This window comes from Castor canadensis, chromosome 2 (assembly GCF_047511655.1).
Source record: "Castor canadensis chromosome 2, mCasCan1.hap1v2, whole genome shotgun sequence".
NCBI lineage: Eukaryota > Metazoa > Chordata > Mammalia > Rodentia > Castoridae > Castor > Castor canadensis.
This window is the reverse complement of record NC_133387.1, coordinates 140,781,103-140,796,530: the sequence shown is the minus strand read 5'-3', so window position 1 is coordinate 140,796,530 and position 15,428 is coordinate 140,781,103. Positions and strand designations below refer to the sequence as shown.

At 37.6% G+C, this 15,428-nt stretch overlaps 1 pseudogene; it reads left to right on the top strand.

Moving 5' to 3' along the window:
* The window catches only part of LOC109702847 (aromatase-like), a 41,843-nt pseudogene that overhangs the window by 22,774 nt on the left and 3,641 nt on the right, over positions 1-15,428 (top strand).

The window sequence follows — 15,428 nt, the reverse complement described above, 5'->3', positions numbered from 1 at the left end:
GGCAAATCATTTGTGACACTGCAAGTGAAACATTTAGTATTTGTGGTCATAGTTACAAATCAGCGATTTTTCATGTGTACTGTCTGCTTTTTACTTTAAAGATGGTTTGGATTTGGCCATAGTTACATTTATTGTGTGTTTCAGCAGGTGGCAGGATATTGTTAGAGATAGTGAAATTCATCCTTATCTATTGACATAAGGGAGTTTTCTGTTTACCTGTAGGTCATACACAATACTGACAAACCTAATTCAACAACATATCAAAAAGATCATACACTATGACCAAGTAAGCTTCATTCCAGGGATTCAAGGATGGTTCAACATATGTACATCCATAAATGTGATACAGCATATAAACAGAAGCAAGGACAAAAATCACATGATCATCTCAAAGACTTTGACAAAATTCAACACCCTTTCGAGATAAAAAAAAAAACTATGGAAACTAGGAATAGAAGAAATGTTCCTCAACATAATAAATGCTATATATGACAAACCTATAGCCAATATTATACTAAGGGGAGAACAACTGAAACTATTTCCACTAAAGTCAGGAAAAAGACAAATGTCTACTCTCCCCACTCTTATTCAATACAGTTTTGGAATTCCTAGCCAGAGCAATAATACGGGAGCAAGAAATAAAAGGGATTCAAACAAGGAAGGAAGGAAGGAAGAAGTCAAACTATTCCTATTTGCAGATGATATAAAATGACCTTATACCTAAAAGACCCTAAAAACTCCAAAAGATTCTTAGAAATCATAAACACTTTTGGCAAAGGGGCAGGATACAAAATTAATTTATTGAATTGGTACATTTTCTATGTAGCAACAATGAACAGACAGAGGAAGAAACCAGGGAAACAATTCCAATAGCCTCAAAAATTAAAATACCTTGGAATAAATTTAATGAAAGAAACCAAAGACCTTTCCAATGAAAACTATAAACCACTGAAGAGAGAAATCAAAGAGGACATCAAAAGATGAAAAGCTCTCCCATGCTAATGAATTGGTAGAATCAACATTGCAAAAGTGGCCATACTACCAAAAGTAATCTACATGTTCAACACAATCCCTATTAAAATGCCAATGACATTCTGCACAAAGAAATAGAAAAAAAATCCTAAAATTCATATAGAAACACAAAAGATGTCGAATAGCCAAAGTAATTCTGAGCAAAAGTCCAATGCTGGAGGTTTCATAATATGCAACTTCAAACTATACTACAGAGCCATAATTATAAAAAAAAAAGAAAGGATGATATTGGCACAAAGACAGACAGGAAGACCAGTAGATTAGAATAGAAGACCCAGACATAAATCCACACAGCTACAGCCAAGTGATTTTTGACAGAGGAATCCAAAACACATGATGGAGAAAAGACAGCCTCTTCAACAAATGTTGCTGGAAAAACTGGATATCCACAAATAGAAGACTGAAACTACATCCCTGTCTCTCACCCTGTACCAATATCAACTCAGAGAAGATCAAACACCTTAATAAATGGCCTGAAACTTTGAAACAACTACAGTAAGTAGTAGGAAATTCACTGGAACATATAGGCCTAGGGAATGACTTCCTAAATAGAATTCCAAAAGTTCAGCAATTAAGAGAAAGGATGAACAAATGGGGCAGCATCAAACTGAAAAGCTTGTGCATAGCAAAAGCTTAAGAGATTTCATGCAGAATGGGAGAAAATCTTTGCCAGCTATTCATCTGCTAAGGGACTAATATCCAGAATCTACAGGGAGCTCAAAAAACTCAACCCCCAAAGAATCAACAACCAATGAAGAAATGGGCACATGAATAGGAAATTTTCAAAGGAAGAGGTACAAATGGCCAATACATACAAGAAGTGTTCAACTTCCCTGGACATAAAATACATGCAAATCAAAACTATGCTAAGACTTCATCTCACCCAAGTTACAATAGCTGTCTTCAAGAACAAAAACAACAACAAATATTGGTGAGGATGTTGGCAAACAGGAATCCCACCTGTTGGTGGGAATGTAAATTTGTACAACCATTGTATAAAGCAGTATGAAGATTCCTTAAAATAAAAAAACTAAAACTATAACTGGTTACCATCCATTTATACCATTTCTGGGCATTTACCCAAAGGAAAGTAAGTGAGAATATAATAGAGACAGCTGCACACCAATGTTTATTGCAGTACTGTTCACAATATCTAAGCTATGGAAAAAACCCAGAGTCCCTACAGCTGATGAATGAATTAAGAAAATAGGATACACACACACACACACACACACACACACAATGAAGTTTTATTCAGTCATAAGGAAGAATGAAATTATGTTGCTTGCAGGTGAATGTATGAAAATGGGGGACATAATGTTAAGTGAAGTAAGCCAGCTTCAGAAAGACTAAGACTATGTATTTTCTCTCATATGTGGAAGATAGATCCAAAATATAAATGTATTATACACAAAAACAAACATGATCATACACACATTTATATGTAGAATATTTTTAAAAGCAGAACTACTCTATGGAACTTAGGGGAGTAGGGAAAAGAAAAGAGAATGCTAGTCCACAGTATCAAAATACATTACATCTGTGCAGGTAGATGATATAATACTATGTACTGAAAGCTGGGGAATAATAAGGGGTAAGGGGGGAAAGGCAAAGGAAAGTAACAGAGAGTGATGAACTGACAAAAGTATGGTATATTCACAGCTGGGATACATTAAGAAACCCCTTCAAATATTGACTTTGGAATTAAAAATGAAAAACAGAACTATAAAATAGGTACAGTGTGTGAAGAGGGGTAATTGTGGGAAGGTGAATGGAGGAGATGAAGGTGACCAAATGTGGCTGATAGGCTTTGTATACGTACATGAAATAGAACAATGAAACCTCTTGCAATTGCTTTAAGCAGAGCAGGGAGGAGGTTGAGGGTGAGATATAGTGGGGGTATCTAACCACTGTAAGGTTATTTAGAACTGTCACAACAAATCCTCCTATATAATGAATATAAATGAATATATGCTAATAAAAATTTTAAAATACAACTCTGGAAAAAATACTAAATATGAATTAAATACAAAAAACAAATTGAACACTATTTTTTTTTTTTGCTTTATAGATGATTGGTTGAGTTAGCCAGAGTTGCCACTTTCAAGTTTCTGTTTGAGACACAGCCTAAAGCCTCTCATATTCCTTTTTGCCTGATCCCCCAACTCTCTCCTGGACAAAGGGAACCAGTAGTTATGGCTGTTCAGGCCTTGACTCCCACACCTGGGAGAGCAAAAAGCCTAGCTTTCTGGGGAGCTGACCATCATGTTTTACCCATACTTGGTATTTAGTGAGTATAGCCATTAAGTGGACATCCTACTTGGCTTACACACCCAATTAATAGCTCTTCATTATATTCTCACTTCATAGTGTTCTGCTCATTTTCTCATAGGACTCATCACATAGCCTTCATACTTTTTAAATATTTGATCCAGAGTGTAGAATTCATTTTAGTTTCTTCAATATCTGAGCCTTAAGCATAATATCCTTATTTAAATCTTTATTTAAAGAATGTTCTTTATTTAAATTGAATACGAGAGAAAAGAAAACCCTGGCTGTTTTCCAACTACATTGAATCAGTACAAAAATAGGAAGGAAATAAGCATCTATTTTTCAACTGCCAAATACCAACCACCATGCTAGGTGCTTTACAAAGGAGATTTCCTAATCATTACCATCTAGACAGGAGAATGGTAATGTCATCATTTTTGCAGATAAAGAAACTACAATTCATAGAAATCTAAGACACCTAACACCACACAGTCAATGTGGCAAGCAGGTCCTTAATCTGGAGTCCAGTTCCATCTGATCTCAGGGCAATGTTCCTCCTCAGTGTTGCATTGAGTCTCCTAGGCAAGCTGTGTATCCAGTATAAAGGGAAATAAACAATCCCGATTGGGTTATCAAGTTATGTGACATCACATTCTGGATCTGTAGATTAAGAGAGAATGACAATTCCCTTGACATGATCCTTCCTAACAGTCCAGGATTAGTGGGGAACCAAGGACCAGGGGCTGGGTAAGCATGTGCCTGCCTATCTTCAGCAGAAATGTATACAGAAAGGCTGGAAGGGGGCCAGGCTACAGGTGTGACTAAAACTTCTCAAAGTGAATGGTTACATTCTCCAAATGTAATCAGATGACAGTTCTATAGCTCTTGCAAGGACCTGTTAGGGTAGAGGAGATGAGGCAATGGGAGCTGGGGAGGAGAAAGAGAGGGCTTATAAATTGTCTAGTGGTCCAAATGTGGAAATCAGACAACATGTACTACAGCCCAGATTGTTTGGGCAGGTGTTAAAATGTATGCATATTCCTCCTCCTGGATTGTTCTGCCTTCAGATCCATGTGTGGCCATGGCCTCACTTCATTCAGGCCCAAAAGGACCTCAATGTGCTCTCCACAGAGGCTTCTCCTGCCCACCTACTCCATAGAGGCTGTGCCCACTCCCGCCACCTCTCCCTTTCTGTCCCCTTGCCCTGCTTTGGTTTTACATTTAAAACACTTATTATTGCCTAATGTACTACCTGATATTTACTTGTCTTTCTGTCTGTAATCCCCACTGCAATGTAAGCTCCCTGAAGGTAAAAACTTCTCCTGTCATTTTTGTTTCCCAGACAGTGCCATTGTGAATAAAATCCAAGGTTATTTTGATGCATGGCAAGCTCTCCTTCTCAAACCCAACATCTTCTTTAAGATTTCTTGGCTATACAAAAAGTATGAAAAGTCTGTGTAAGTAGCACACGTTTGGAAGATTTGTGAGTGCAATCACACTGTTGTTTCAGCCTCTTTGCCTTTTTTGGCCTCTTTGATAAGTTTTATCCTCCCCAGACCCCCAGGGATCTACTGATTAAGTTGCTAATTAAACATTTACAGTAGTTTGGCTATTTCTGGCCAGACCAAAGAATAAAAGGAGCCTATGGCTAAGCAGCTTCCCAGCAAGGGGCTGAGTGTGTGGTCTGAGAGCCCATTCTCTGTAACAAGGACACTCCATAATTCTGAACTCTCTTTGCATGTCTAGAAAATTGGAAACAGAATCAAGTTATAGTTGTGCTTCTTCTCAGTGAATTTAACATCATTCAAATCAAAGAACAGTAGTCCCAAAAGAATCTTTTCATAATAACTATAATAAAACATGTGATGTTTTTGCAGTTGTGTATTTTATGTTTTGGGGGTCCTGCAAGTGTCATTAAATGGCTTTGTTTTTATCTTAGACTAATCCAATAGAAAACTGGACAAATGTCCAAATCAATGGGCTTTTAGAGTTCAAGTACCATGCACTAAACACTGCCTTTTGTAAGCACAATGAAAAGCCCTTGGGATTCAGAGGCAGAAATTCCTGGTTTTTATCCTGTCTCTACTACTTAGAACTAAAGGACCTTGGAAAGTAATTCAAAGTAAAATATAATCTATCTTCCAGAAGGGGGATATAGGTTAATAAGCATTATTACAGCTAAAGAGCAGTTGCCCATTGCATGGTACATAGTGGATTCCTAAATATGTTAATTTCCCCTTTCCCTATGTTCATATCTTCCTCAAACCATCTTAAATTCTCTGTCTCTAAAAGATCCCAGACTTCTCTGAAAACCCAACTTTATCCATTTTATCCACATTAAAATTCAGTAATATTAGTTGTCAGGAAGGAGCACAACTTGATGTTGCTTTTCATAATCTTATATGGTTGGGGATTAGCACACTTCATTTTTTCTTTTTTAAAAATTTTTTGAGACAGTGTCTCACTATCCAGCCAGGCTGGTCTCATCTTGTAATCCTCCTGCCTCAGCTTCCCAAGCGCTAGGATTGCAGGTGTGCATCACCACACCTGGCCCACACTTGGTTCTGTAAACATTTCATTTTATTTCCTCAGAGCTTTTTGTGTCTTGAATCAGTGAGACAAAGGATTCTTTGATGTCATCAGATTTAGCGTAATAGTGGTGTCAAGAAGTCTCACTGTGTACTTCTGGTCATTAGTTTAACCTTGGTCTTGGCCAATGGGCTCATAGAAACTTACTGCATGAGATTTACGGCGTTTCTATCTGGAATCTGTAAAAATTAGCTTAGCAACAGTGCCTCTCTATATTACATTTGCAATGGTTAGTGTACTACTTTATACCTCCTGTGTCCTAGAATAACAAAGAAAAATCCTTTAGTTTCTTCCCCCCATACCCTCAAACTAATGTCTATACTTTTTAAAAAATACATTTATGAGAAGAATGTTTGGACACCTATCCCCACCTTGTTCGATTTTATATTTTTGCCTCTTTTAATTCCAAATATCACAATAGTACTGTTTTCTACTTTTTATGTTGGCTTTTTATTAAGGCATTACAGCCATATAACTAATACCTATATAGGTTTTGTAGGCTGGGCTAGTGGCCTGGATGGCACTATTTTAGTGAGAAATGTATTTAGGATTACAACAACAGACTCACAGATACAGTCTTATAAAACATGCTTAGAAGTCAGAGACTTTCTGTTCCCTGAAAACTGTCACTGAACTGAATTTTTCCAGTTTTGAAGAGTGCATACATTTATGTCAGGCCAACTTGTAACTTGAATAGGAGGACGTCCCAGTGAGCATTCACAGGCCACTATCTACAACCTTGGATTCTGGCTTGGAACAGAAGTATGTGCTCAGTAGTGGCTGCAGTCCCATGAAAGAACTCTATGAATCCAGAGTCTATGGGCATCCCAATATATCTCAGGCCATTTTAGGGCCAGGTTACAAGCAGAAATGCTATCAGCATTCTGGAGCTATTAGGAAAGAAGCACCCTAGCCCAACAGCTAAGTGATTATCAGTTCTTTGTATGTAGGAGACTCTGAACCAGTAATTTCTGAATAGATTGGAGAATGAATGAAGGAATGTGAGTACATCTTTGGGTGACATCTGCAGGGGTTGTGAGTATGGGTGTGTGTGTGTGTGTTTGTGTATAGGAATGCTCACAAATAGACATAATACATGCACCCTCATTTAGAGTCACATAGTTACTGTACTGCCCTGAAAATATCTCTCAAAAAGTTTAAATATCTTTCATATGATGTCTAAAAGAACCTTTTAAAAAATGAGGGGAGGAGGAGAGGGAGAATTGCTTAAAGATTCTTCTCTTTACTTTTCCTGATGATTTGGAAGGAAATAAAGGCTATTTATGTCACTAACACCAATAGAATATTTAATTGTGAGGGTGACCATGTCAATAAGAATTGGAAAGAAAGATTTATTGTACACTTAATGTAACACAAAATTTTGTCTGCTGGGCTAAGGGAGCAGCACACTAACATGTGAACACATACACAATAAACATGGGTGTGCAGGTGCCTCTGAAGTAACCTGTGTCACAGTCTTTTGGTTATATCTCCAAGAGAGGTATTGCTGGATCATATGGTAGATCAATGTTTAGCTTTTTAAGTAACCTCCAAATTTTTTTCCAAAGTGGTTGTACTAGTTTACATTCCCATCACCAGTGTAAGAGGGTTCCTTTTTCCCGCATCCTCGCCAACACCTGTTGTTGGGGGTGTTGCAAATGATGGCTATTCTAACAGGGGTGAGGTGGAATCTTAGTGTGGTTTTAATTTGCATTTCCTCTATAGCTAGAGATGTTGAGCATTTTTTCATGTGTTTTTTGGCCATTTGAATTTCTTCTTTTGAAAAAGTTCTGTTTAGTTCACTTGCCCATTTCTTTATTGGTTCATTAGTTTTGGGAGAATTTAGTTTTTTAAGTTCCCTATATGTTCTGGTTATCAGTCCTTTGTCTGATGTGTAGCTGGCAAATATTTTCTCCCACTCTGTGGGTGTTCTCTTCAGTTTAGAGACCATTTCTTTTGTTGAGCAGAAGCTTTTTAGTTTTATTAAGTCCCACTTATCTATGCTATCTCTTAGTTGCTGTGCTGCTGGGGTTCCATTCAGAAACTTCTTACCTATACCTACTAATTCAGAGTATTTCCTACTCTTTCCTGTATCAACTTTAGAGTTTGTGGTCTGATATTAAGATCCTTGATCCATTTTGAGTTAATCTTGGTATAGGGTGATATACATGGATCTAGTTTCAGTTTTTTTGCAGACTGCTAACCAGTTTTCCCAGCAGTTTTTGTTGAAGAGGCTGTCTTTTCTCCATCGTATATTTTTAGCGCCTTTGTCAAAGACAAGTTGGTTATAGTTGTGTGGCTTCATATCTGGGTCCTCTATTCTGTTCCACTGGTCTTCATGTCTGCTTTTGTGCCAGTACCATGCTATTTTATTGTTATTGCTTTGTAATATAATTTGAAGTCAGGTATCGTGATACCTCCAGCATTGTTCTTTTGACTGAGATTGCCTTGGCTATTGGTGGCCTCTTGTGTTTCCATATAAATTTCACGGTAGATTTTTCAACCTCTTTATTGAATGTCATTGGAATTTTTATGGGAATTGCATTAAACATGTAGATTGCTTTTGGGAGTATCGACATTTTTACTATGTTGATTCTACCAATCCATGAGCATGGGAGATCTCTCCACTTTCTATAGTCTTCCTCAATCTCTTTCTTCAGAAGTTTATAGTTTTCCTTGTAGAGGTCTTTCACATCCTTTGTTAGGTTTACACCTATGTATTTGATTTTTTTTGAGGCTATTGTAAATAGAATAGTTTTCATATATTCTTTTTCAGTTTGTTCATTATTAGTGTATAGAAATGTTAATGATTTTTCTATGTTGATTTTATATCCTGCTACCTTGCTATAGCTATTGATGGTGTCTAGGAGCTTCTCAGTAGAGTTTTTTGGATCTTTAATGTATAGGATCATGTCGTCTGCAAATAGGGATATTTTGACAGTTTCTTTACCTATTTGTATTCCTTTTATTCCTTCTTGCCTAATTGCTCTGGCTAGGAATTCCAGTACTATGTTGAATAGGAGTGGAGATAGTGGGCATCCTTGTATGGTTCCTGATTTTGGAGGCAATGGTTTCAGTTTTTGTGCATTAAGTATAATGCTGGCTGTAGGTTTGTCATATATAGCTTTTATAATGTTGAGGTACTTTCCTTCTATTCCTAGTTTTCTTAGAGCTTTTATCATGAAATGGTGTTGGATCTTATCAAAGGCTTTTTCTGCATGTATTGAGATGATCAAGTGGTTTTTGTCTTTGCTTCTGTGACTGGTTTATTATGTTTATTGATTTTTGTATGTTGAACCACCCCTGCATTCCTGGGTTGAAGCCTATTGCTCGTGGTGAATAATCTTTTTGATGTGTTGTTGAAATTCAGTTTGCCGTTATTTTGTTGAGGATTTTTGCATCAATGTTCATTAAGGAGATTGGCCTATAGTTCTCCTTTTTTGGAGGTGTGTTTGCCTGGTTTTGGGATAAGTGTAATACTGGCTTCATAAAATGTGTTAGGCAGTTTTCCTTCCCTTTCTATTTCGTGGAACAGTTTAAGGAGGGTTGGTATCAGTTCGTTTTTAAAGGTCTGATAGAATTCAGCAGAGAATCCATCAGGTACTGGACTTTTCTTTTTGGGGAGACTCTTGATTGCTGCTTCAATTTCATTTTGTGTTATACATCTATTCAGGTGATTAATATCCTCTTGGTTCAGTTTTTGATGATCATTTGTATCTAGAAATCTGTCCATTTCTTTAGATTTTCAAATTTATTTGAATATAGGTACTCAAAGTAGTCTCTGATGATTTCCTAGATTTCCATGGTGTTTGTTTTGTCTCCCCTTTTGCATTCCTGATTCTACTAATTTGGGTTTTTTCTCTCCTCATTTTAGTCAGGTTTGCCAGGGGTCTATCGATCTTGTTTATTTTTCAAAGAACCAGATTTTGTTTCATTAATTCTTTGTATGTTTTTTTTTTTGTTTCTATTTCATTGATTTCATCTCTTATTTTTATTATTTCTCTCCTTCTATTTGTTTTGGGATTTACTTGTTCTTGTTTTCTAGGAGTTTGGGATGTATCATTAGGTCATTGATTTGGGATCTTTCAGTCTTTTTTTTTTTTTTTTTGGTGGTACTGGGGTTTGAACTCAGGGCTTCACGCTTGCTAGGCAGGTGCTCTACCACTTGAGCCACTCCACCAGCCCTCTTTCAGTCTTTTTAATATATGCACTCATGGCTATAAACTTTCCTCTCAGGACTGTCTTTGCTGTGCCCCATAGGTTCCGGTAGGTTGTGTTTTCATTTTCATTGACTTCCAGAAACTTTTTAATTTCCTCTTTTATTTCATCAATGACCCATTATGCATTAAGTAATGAGTTATTCAGTTTCCAGCTGTTTGCATGTTTTTTGTCTTTACTTTTGTTGATGAGTTCTAGTTTTATTGCATTGTGATCAGAGAGTATGCATGGTATAATTTCTATTTTCTTATATTTGCTGAGGCTTGCTTTGTGCTTAGGATATGATCTATTTTGGAGAAGGTTCCATGGGCTGCTGAGAAGAATGTATATTGTGTAGAAGTTGGATGAAATGTTCTGTAGGCATTGACTAGGTCAATTTGATCTATTGTATATTTTAGATCCTGAATTTCTTTATTGATTTTTGTTTGGATTACCTATCTATTGATGATAATGGGGTGTTAAAGTCTCCCACTACCACTCTGTTGGAGTTAATACATGCTTTTAGGTTTTCAGGGTATGTTTGATGAAATTGGGGGCATATAGGTTGATAATTGTTATTTCCTATTGGTCTATTTCCCCTTTTATTAGTATGGAATGTCCTTCTTTATCTCATTTGATCAATGTAGTTTTGAAGTCTACTTTGTCAGAGATAAGTATTGTTACTCCTGCCTATTTTCGGGGGCCATTGGCTTGGTAAATCTTCTTCCAGCCTTTCATCCTAAGCCTATGCTTATTTCTGTCGGTGAGATGGGTCTCCTGTAAGCAACAAATTGTTGGATCTTCCTTTTTAATCCATTTCATCAAATGGTGCCTTTTGATGGGGGAATTAAGTCTGTTAACATTAAGTGTTAGTACTGACAGGTATGTGGTGATTCCTGTCATTTAGTTGTCTTAGTTGTTTGAAGGTTTGATTGTGTGTACCTAAGTTGAGATTACTCTCTACTTTCTTGCTTTTTCTTTTGCTGTAGTTTGGTGCTGCCTGTCCTTCATGGTTATGTTGGGTTTCACTTTCTGTGTGCAGAATCTCTTGCAGAATCTTTTGTAGTAGTGGCTTTGTGGTCACATATTCTTTTAGTTTCTGCTTATCATGGAAGACTTTTTTTGCTCCATCTATTTTGAATGATAGTTTTGCTTAGTAGAGTATTCTGAGGTTGAGGTTATTTCATTCAGTGCCCAGAAGATCTCTCCCCAAGCTCTTCTTGCTTTTAATGTTTCTGTTGAGAAGTCTGCTGTGATTTTGATGGGTTTGCCTTTGGATGTTATTTGTTTTTTCTCTCTTACAGCCTTCAATATTCTTTCCCTAGTTTCTGAACTTGTTTTAATGACAATATGTCCTGGGATAGCTCTATTTTGATCTGGTCTGTTTGGTGTTCTGGAGTCCTCTTGCATCTGTATGGGAATAGCTTTCACTAGATTGGGAAATTTTCTGTTATTATTTTGTTGAATAAATTTCACATTCCCTTTGCTTGCACCTCTTCTCCTTCTTCAATGCCCATGATTCTCAGGTTTGGTCTTTTTATAGAGTCGGTGAGCTCTTGCATTTTCTGTTCACAGGTCTTGAATTGTTTAACTAATAGTTCTTCAGCTTTTCCTTAATTACCATTTCATCTTCTAGTTCTGAGATTCTGTCTTCTGTTTGTTCTATTCTGCTGGATTGGCCTTCCGTTTTGTTTTGCAGTTCTGTTTTGTTCTTTTTTCTGTGGTTTTCCATATCCTGGGGGGTTTCCTCTTTAATGTTGTCTATTTTTGTCCTGAGTTTATTTATCTGTTTATTCATCATGTTCTCTGTTTCACTTTTGTGTTTATACAGTGCTTCTATGGTTTCCTTTATTTCTTCTTTTGCTTTTTCAAATTCTCTATTTTTGTTGTCTTGGAATTTCTTGAGTGTCTCCTATACATTTTGGTTGACCATATCCAGTATCATCTTTATAAAATTCTCATTGATTACCTGTAGTATTTCTTCTTTTAGATTATCCTTGTGGGCTTCATTGGGTTCTTTGGCATAGTTTATCTTCATTTTGTTGGAGTCTGGATCTGAGTATCTGTTTTCTTCATTCCCCTCTGGTTCCTGTACTAATTTTTTGCTGTGGGGAAAACTGGTTTCCCTGTTTTTCTGTCTTCCCATCATTGCCCTTGGTGTTGCTATTGTCCCTGTACTGTGTGCAATTAAGTATTTTCTGGCTTGTAATAATAGCACTAGTGATATTTAGAATGGAAGGGTGAGAGGAGATGGAAAGCAAAGAAGTTAAAGGAAAAAGGAAAAACAAATAAACAAGTAGAAATAAACAATACATGTTTCAAAGATATAAACAGGGCGAGTCAGTGTACTAATCAACCGTAAGCTGAAAAGATATTAGAGAGACAGAGAGAGGATTGAAAATAAAAAATTTAAAAATAGATAAAAATAAAAATAAAAAATAAAAAATTGAAAAAAAAAATATATATATATATATAAATTTCCAAGTTCAAATGCAATAAAGTTTCAGTCTTAATAATTTTGGTATTCATCCCTCAGCCTCCAATCCTGGAGATGGTGCCTCAGTTGTTGTTCTGTAGTTGTCTCATCAAAGGGGAAAAATAAAATAAAACAAAACTGCACAAAACAAAAAAAACTCCACAAAGTGTCCCAAGTTCAAATGCAATACGGTTTCAGTAAGTTTTTCAGCATGCATTTGTAGTTTGGTTTTCTCATCAAAGGTTGGGAGAGAGAAAAAAAAGTCTGGAGACGGTTCTGTGAATGGCTATCTGCGGCTGTGGCTTGCCTGCCTGCTGCTGTCAGCCTGCTGTAGCTGGAGACTTTATTTATGCAGATCTCAGGAGTGAGCTTAGCACTCACCTGGCCCCACAGGCTTTGTTTACTCAGAGTTCTCCTGTGCACGAGCTGCTGCTACAAGCTTTCCCCTTTCCAAGCACACTCCATCTCCTGTGGAGTTTTCCTCCCTCTGCCACTTTTACAAGCTTCTCCACTCCTGGTTGCTGGGTGTGTGCTGCTGCTCCTGCCTTCTCTGGCCCAGCTTGTTTATTTACAGTTCTGTGAGGGAATTCCCTCCCCCCATCTTCAGCACTCAGGGCACCCCACCCTCTTTTCTACATGTCTTTTTTGTTCTTATTGCTTATTACTCAGTTTCTCTTTTTTCCCTGGGTGAGGGTCAGTCTGTCCAGGGGGCTATGCTGATCTGGCCCAGGATTGTCTGTGGGAGTACCGTGTACCACTTAGCTCACTTTGTGGTCTGCGTCTTCCCAAGCTGTCTGGGCACGGGCGACTGGTGGTGCCTAGTTTCTCCGTTTAACGTGAAGTGGAGATGCTCTGTGCAGGCTGGAGGTGTGGAGGGGTCAAAGTTTTGCCTCTTCTCAGTGGTTTTGCCTGTAAGGTTTGTCTCCAGCGTCTCTCCAAGATTTTACTTTAGGAGGCATGCTTTCTGCTTCCTTCCTCTAGCTGCCATCTTGGAATCTTCAAGTCATTTTATTTAAACAAACAGCAAATGAATGCTTTGCTAGATGTGTAAATTGAGTACAAGTAGATTGTATTTTGACTGTTTTTACAGCAAGGATTTGAGGGATGCCATAGATGTTTTGATAGAAGAAAAAAGACACCAGTTTCCACAGCAGAGAAACTGGAAGACTGTATGGACTTTGCCACTGACGATTTTTTCTGAGGTACTGACCTAGACTAACCATAATTCCACACTCAACATATGTTATGACTGTGTGTAGGTGGCTAAGGACCCTTTATTATAACTGCTGCATATTTCTTCCTTTAAGTATTTTTTTCTAGGAGTTGTGTAACAGGCAATTCAGAGAGTCTCACATTAGACATTCTAGTATGACTGACCTTTAAGATTGAATGTGTTCTGTATCATAGTACAAAATGTGAGAAAGGAAGTGTTGTGACCAAAGACACTACATAAAGTCATCCCTCCATATCCATCTGGGTTTGGTTCCAGAACTACTCCCCCCCCCCCCCCGCACCCCAGATACCAAAATGCAAGATGCTGAAATCCCTTATGTAAAATGACAGTATTTACACATAACCCATGTATATCCTTTAAATCATCCTGAGATTATTCATAACATCTAACATAATGTAGATTCTGTAGAAATAGTTGTTGTACTGTACTGTGTAGGGAATAATGACAAGGGAAATAGTCTATATGTGTTCAGTACAAACACAATTACATATATACATACATACATACATATATCTCCAGTTAATTGACTCCATGGATGTGGAACCTGAGGACATGAAGGGCCAACTGTGCATAGATGATTGACTAAATTATTCATCTTTCAGCTGAAAACTATCATGTAAAATGTTCATAGTAAATAACAGACTTGTGATTCGTTTTGTTGAGGCTGCTGATCCTGGAGTATCATCTGCCCTTATTTTTATTTGAAACTCTTTTCCTTTTTCCATGCCTTTCAATTGTTCAGAAATGTGGAGAACTAACAGAAGAGAACATGAGCCAATGTGTATTAGAAATGCTGATAGCGGAATCTGACACCGTGTCTGTCATGGTGTACTTCATGCTCTTTCTCACTAAAAGGCATCCTGATGTTGAGGAAGAAATCAGGAAGGAAATTCAGACTGCTGTTGGTAAGAATTTATCAAATAAACTATAGAACTTAAATAAATAATTCCTTCTAAATGCTAGCTTCTCATGTCCTGAGAATCTGATGTCAAACACAGAATCTTTTATACTCCACTTGAAGAAAAATGAAGCAAGTAGTTCAGGCACTTTGATTATGCCACATGGATTGAAAAGATAGCTCTTTCTGAGTTGCTTAAATTATAAAAATAATACTTGCTCACTGGAAAATTCAACAGAGAGATGTAGAAAGCAGAAAATGATTCCCAATCCTCCCTCTCCATTCTCCTCTCCAGCCCAAAGGGGTAACTACTGTTAATTGTTTGCTGTGTATTCTTCAAGATCCTTTTCTACGTGCACATGAACACATGCATATGGCTGCTGTGCCTGTCTTACAAGAGCATGGGTAAATGTGCAATGTTCTGCTACCTCCTCAGTTACATAACCAGGAAAATGGCTGTCATGTAGTCAGTGTGTCTGGGTTTCCAGAAGCCCAATCACAAATGAACTTCCAGTTGGTGGCAAGAGAAGGAGAGGGCAACGGAGAAGATAAGACAGTGATGAGTTCCTGTCTCCACTCCAATCCAGCGAGGCTCGTCCTTTTCTCCCTATCCTCTCCTTCTCCTCTGAAGAGAGCCACCAGATCCTCACTCAGCTCTTTCCCACCTCCCTTTTCACAGCTCTGCCTCTGTGTCAGCATCATCCTGCCCACCTCTTCCACAGAAACACTGT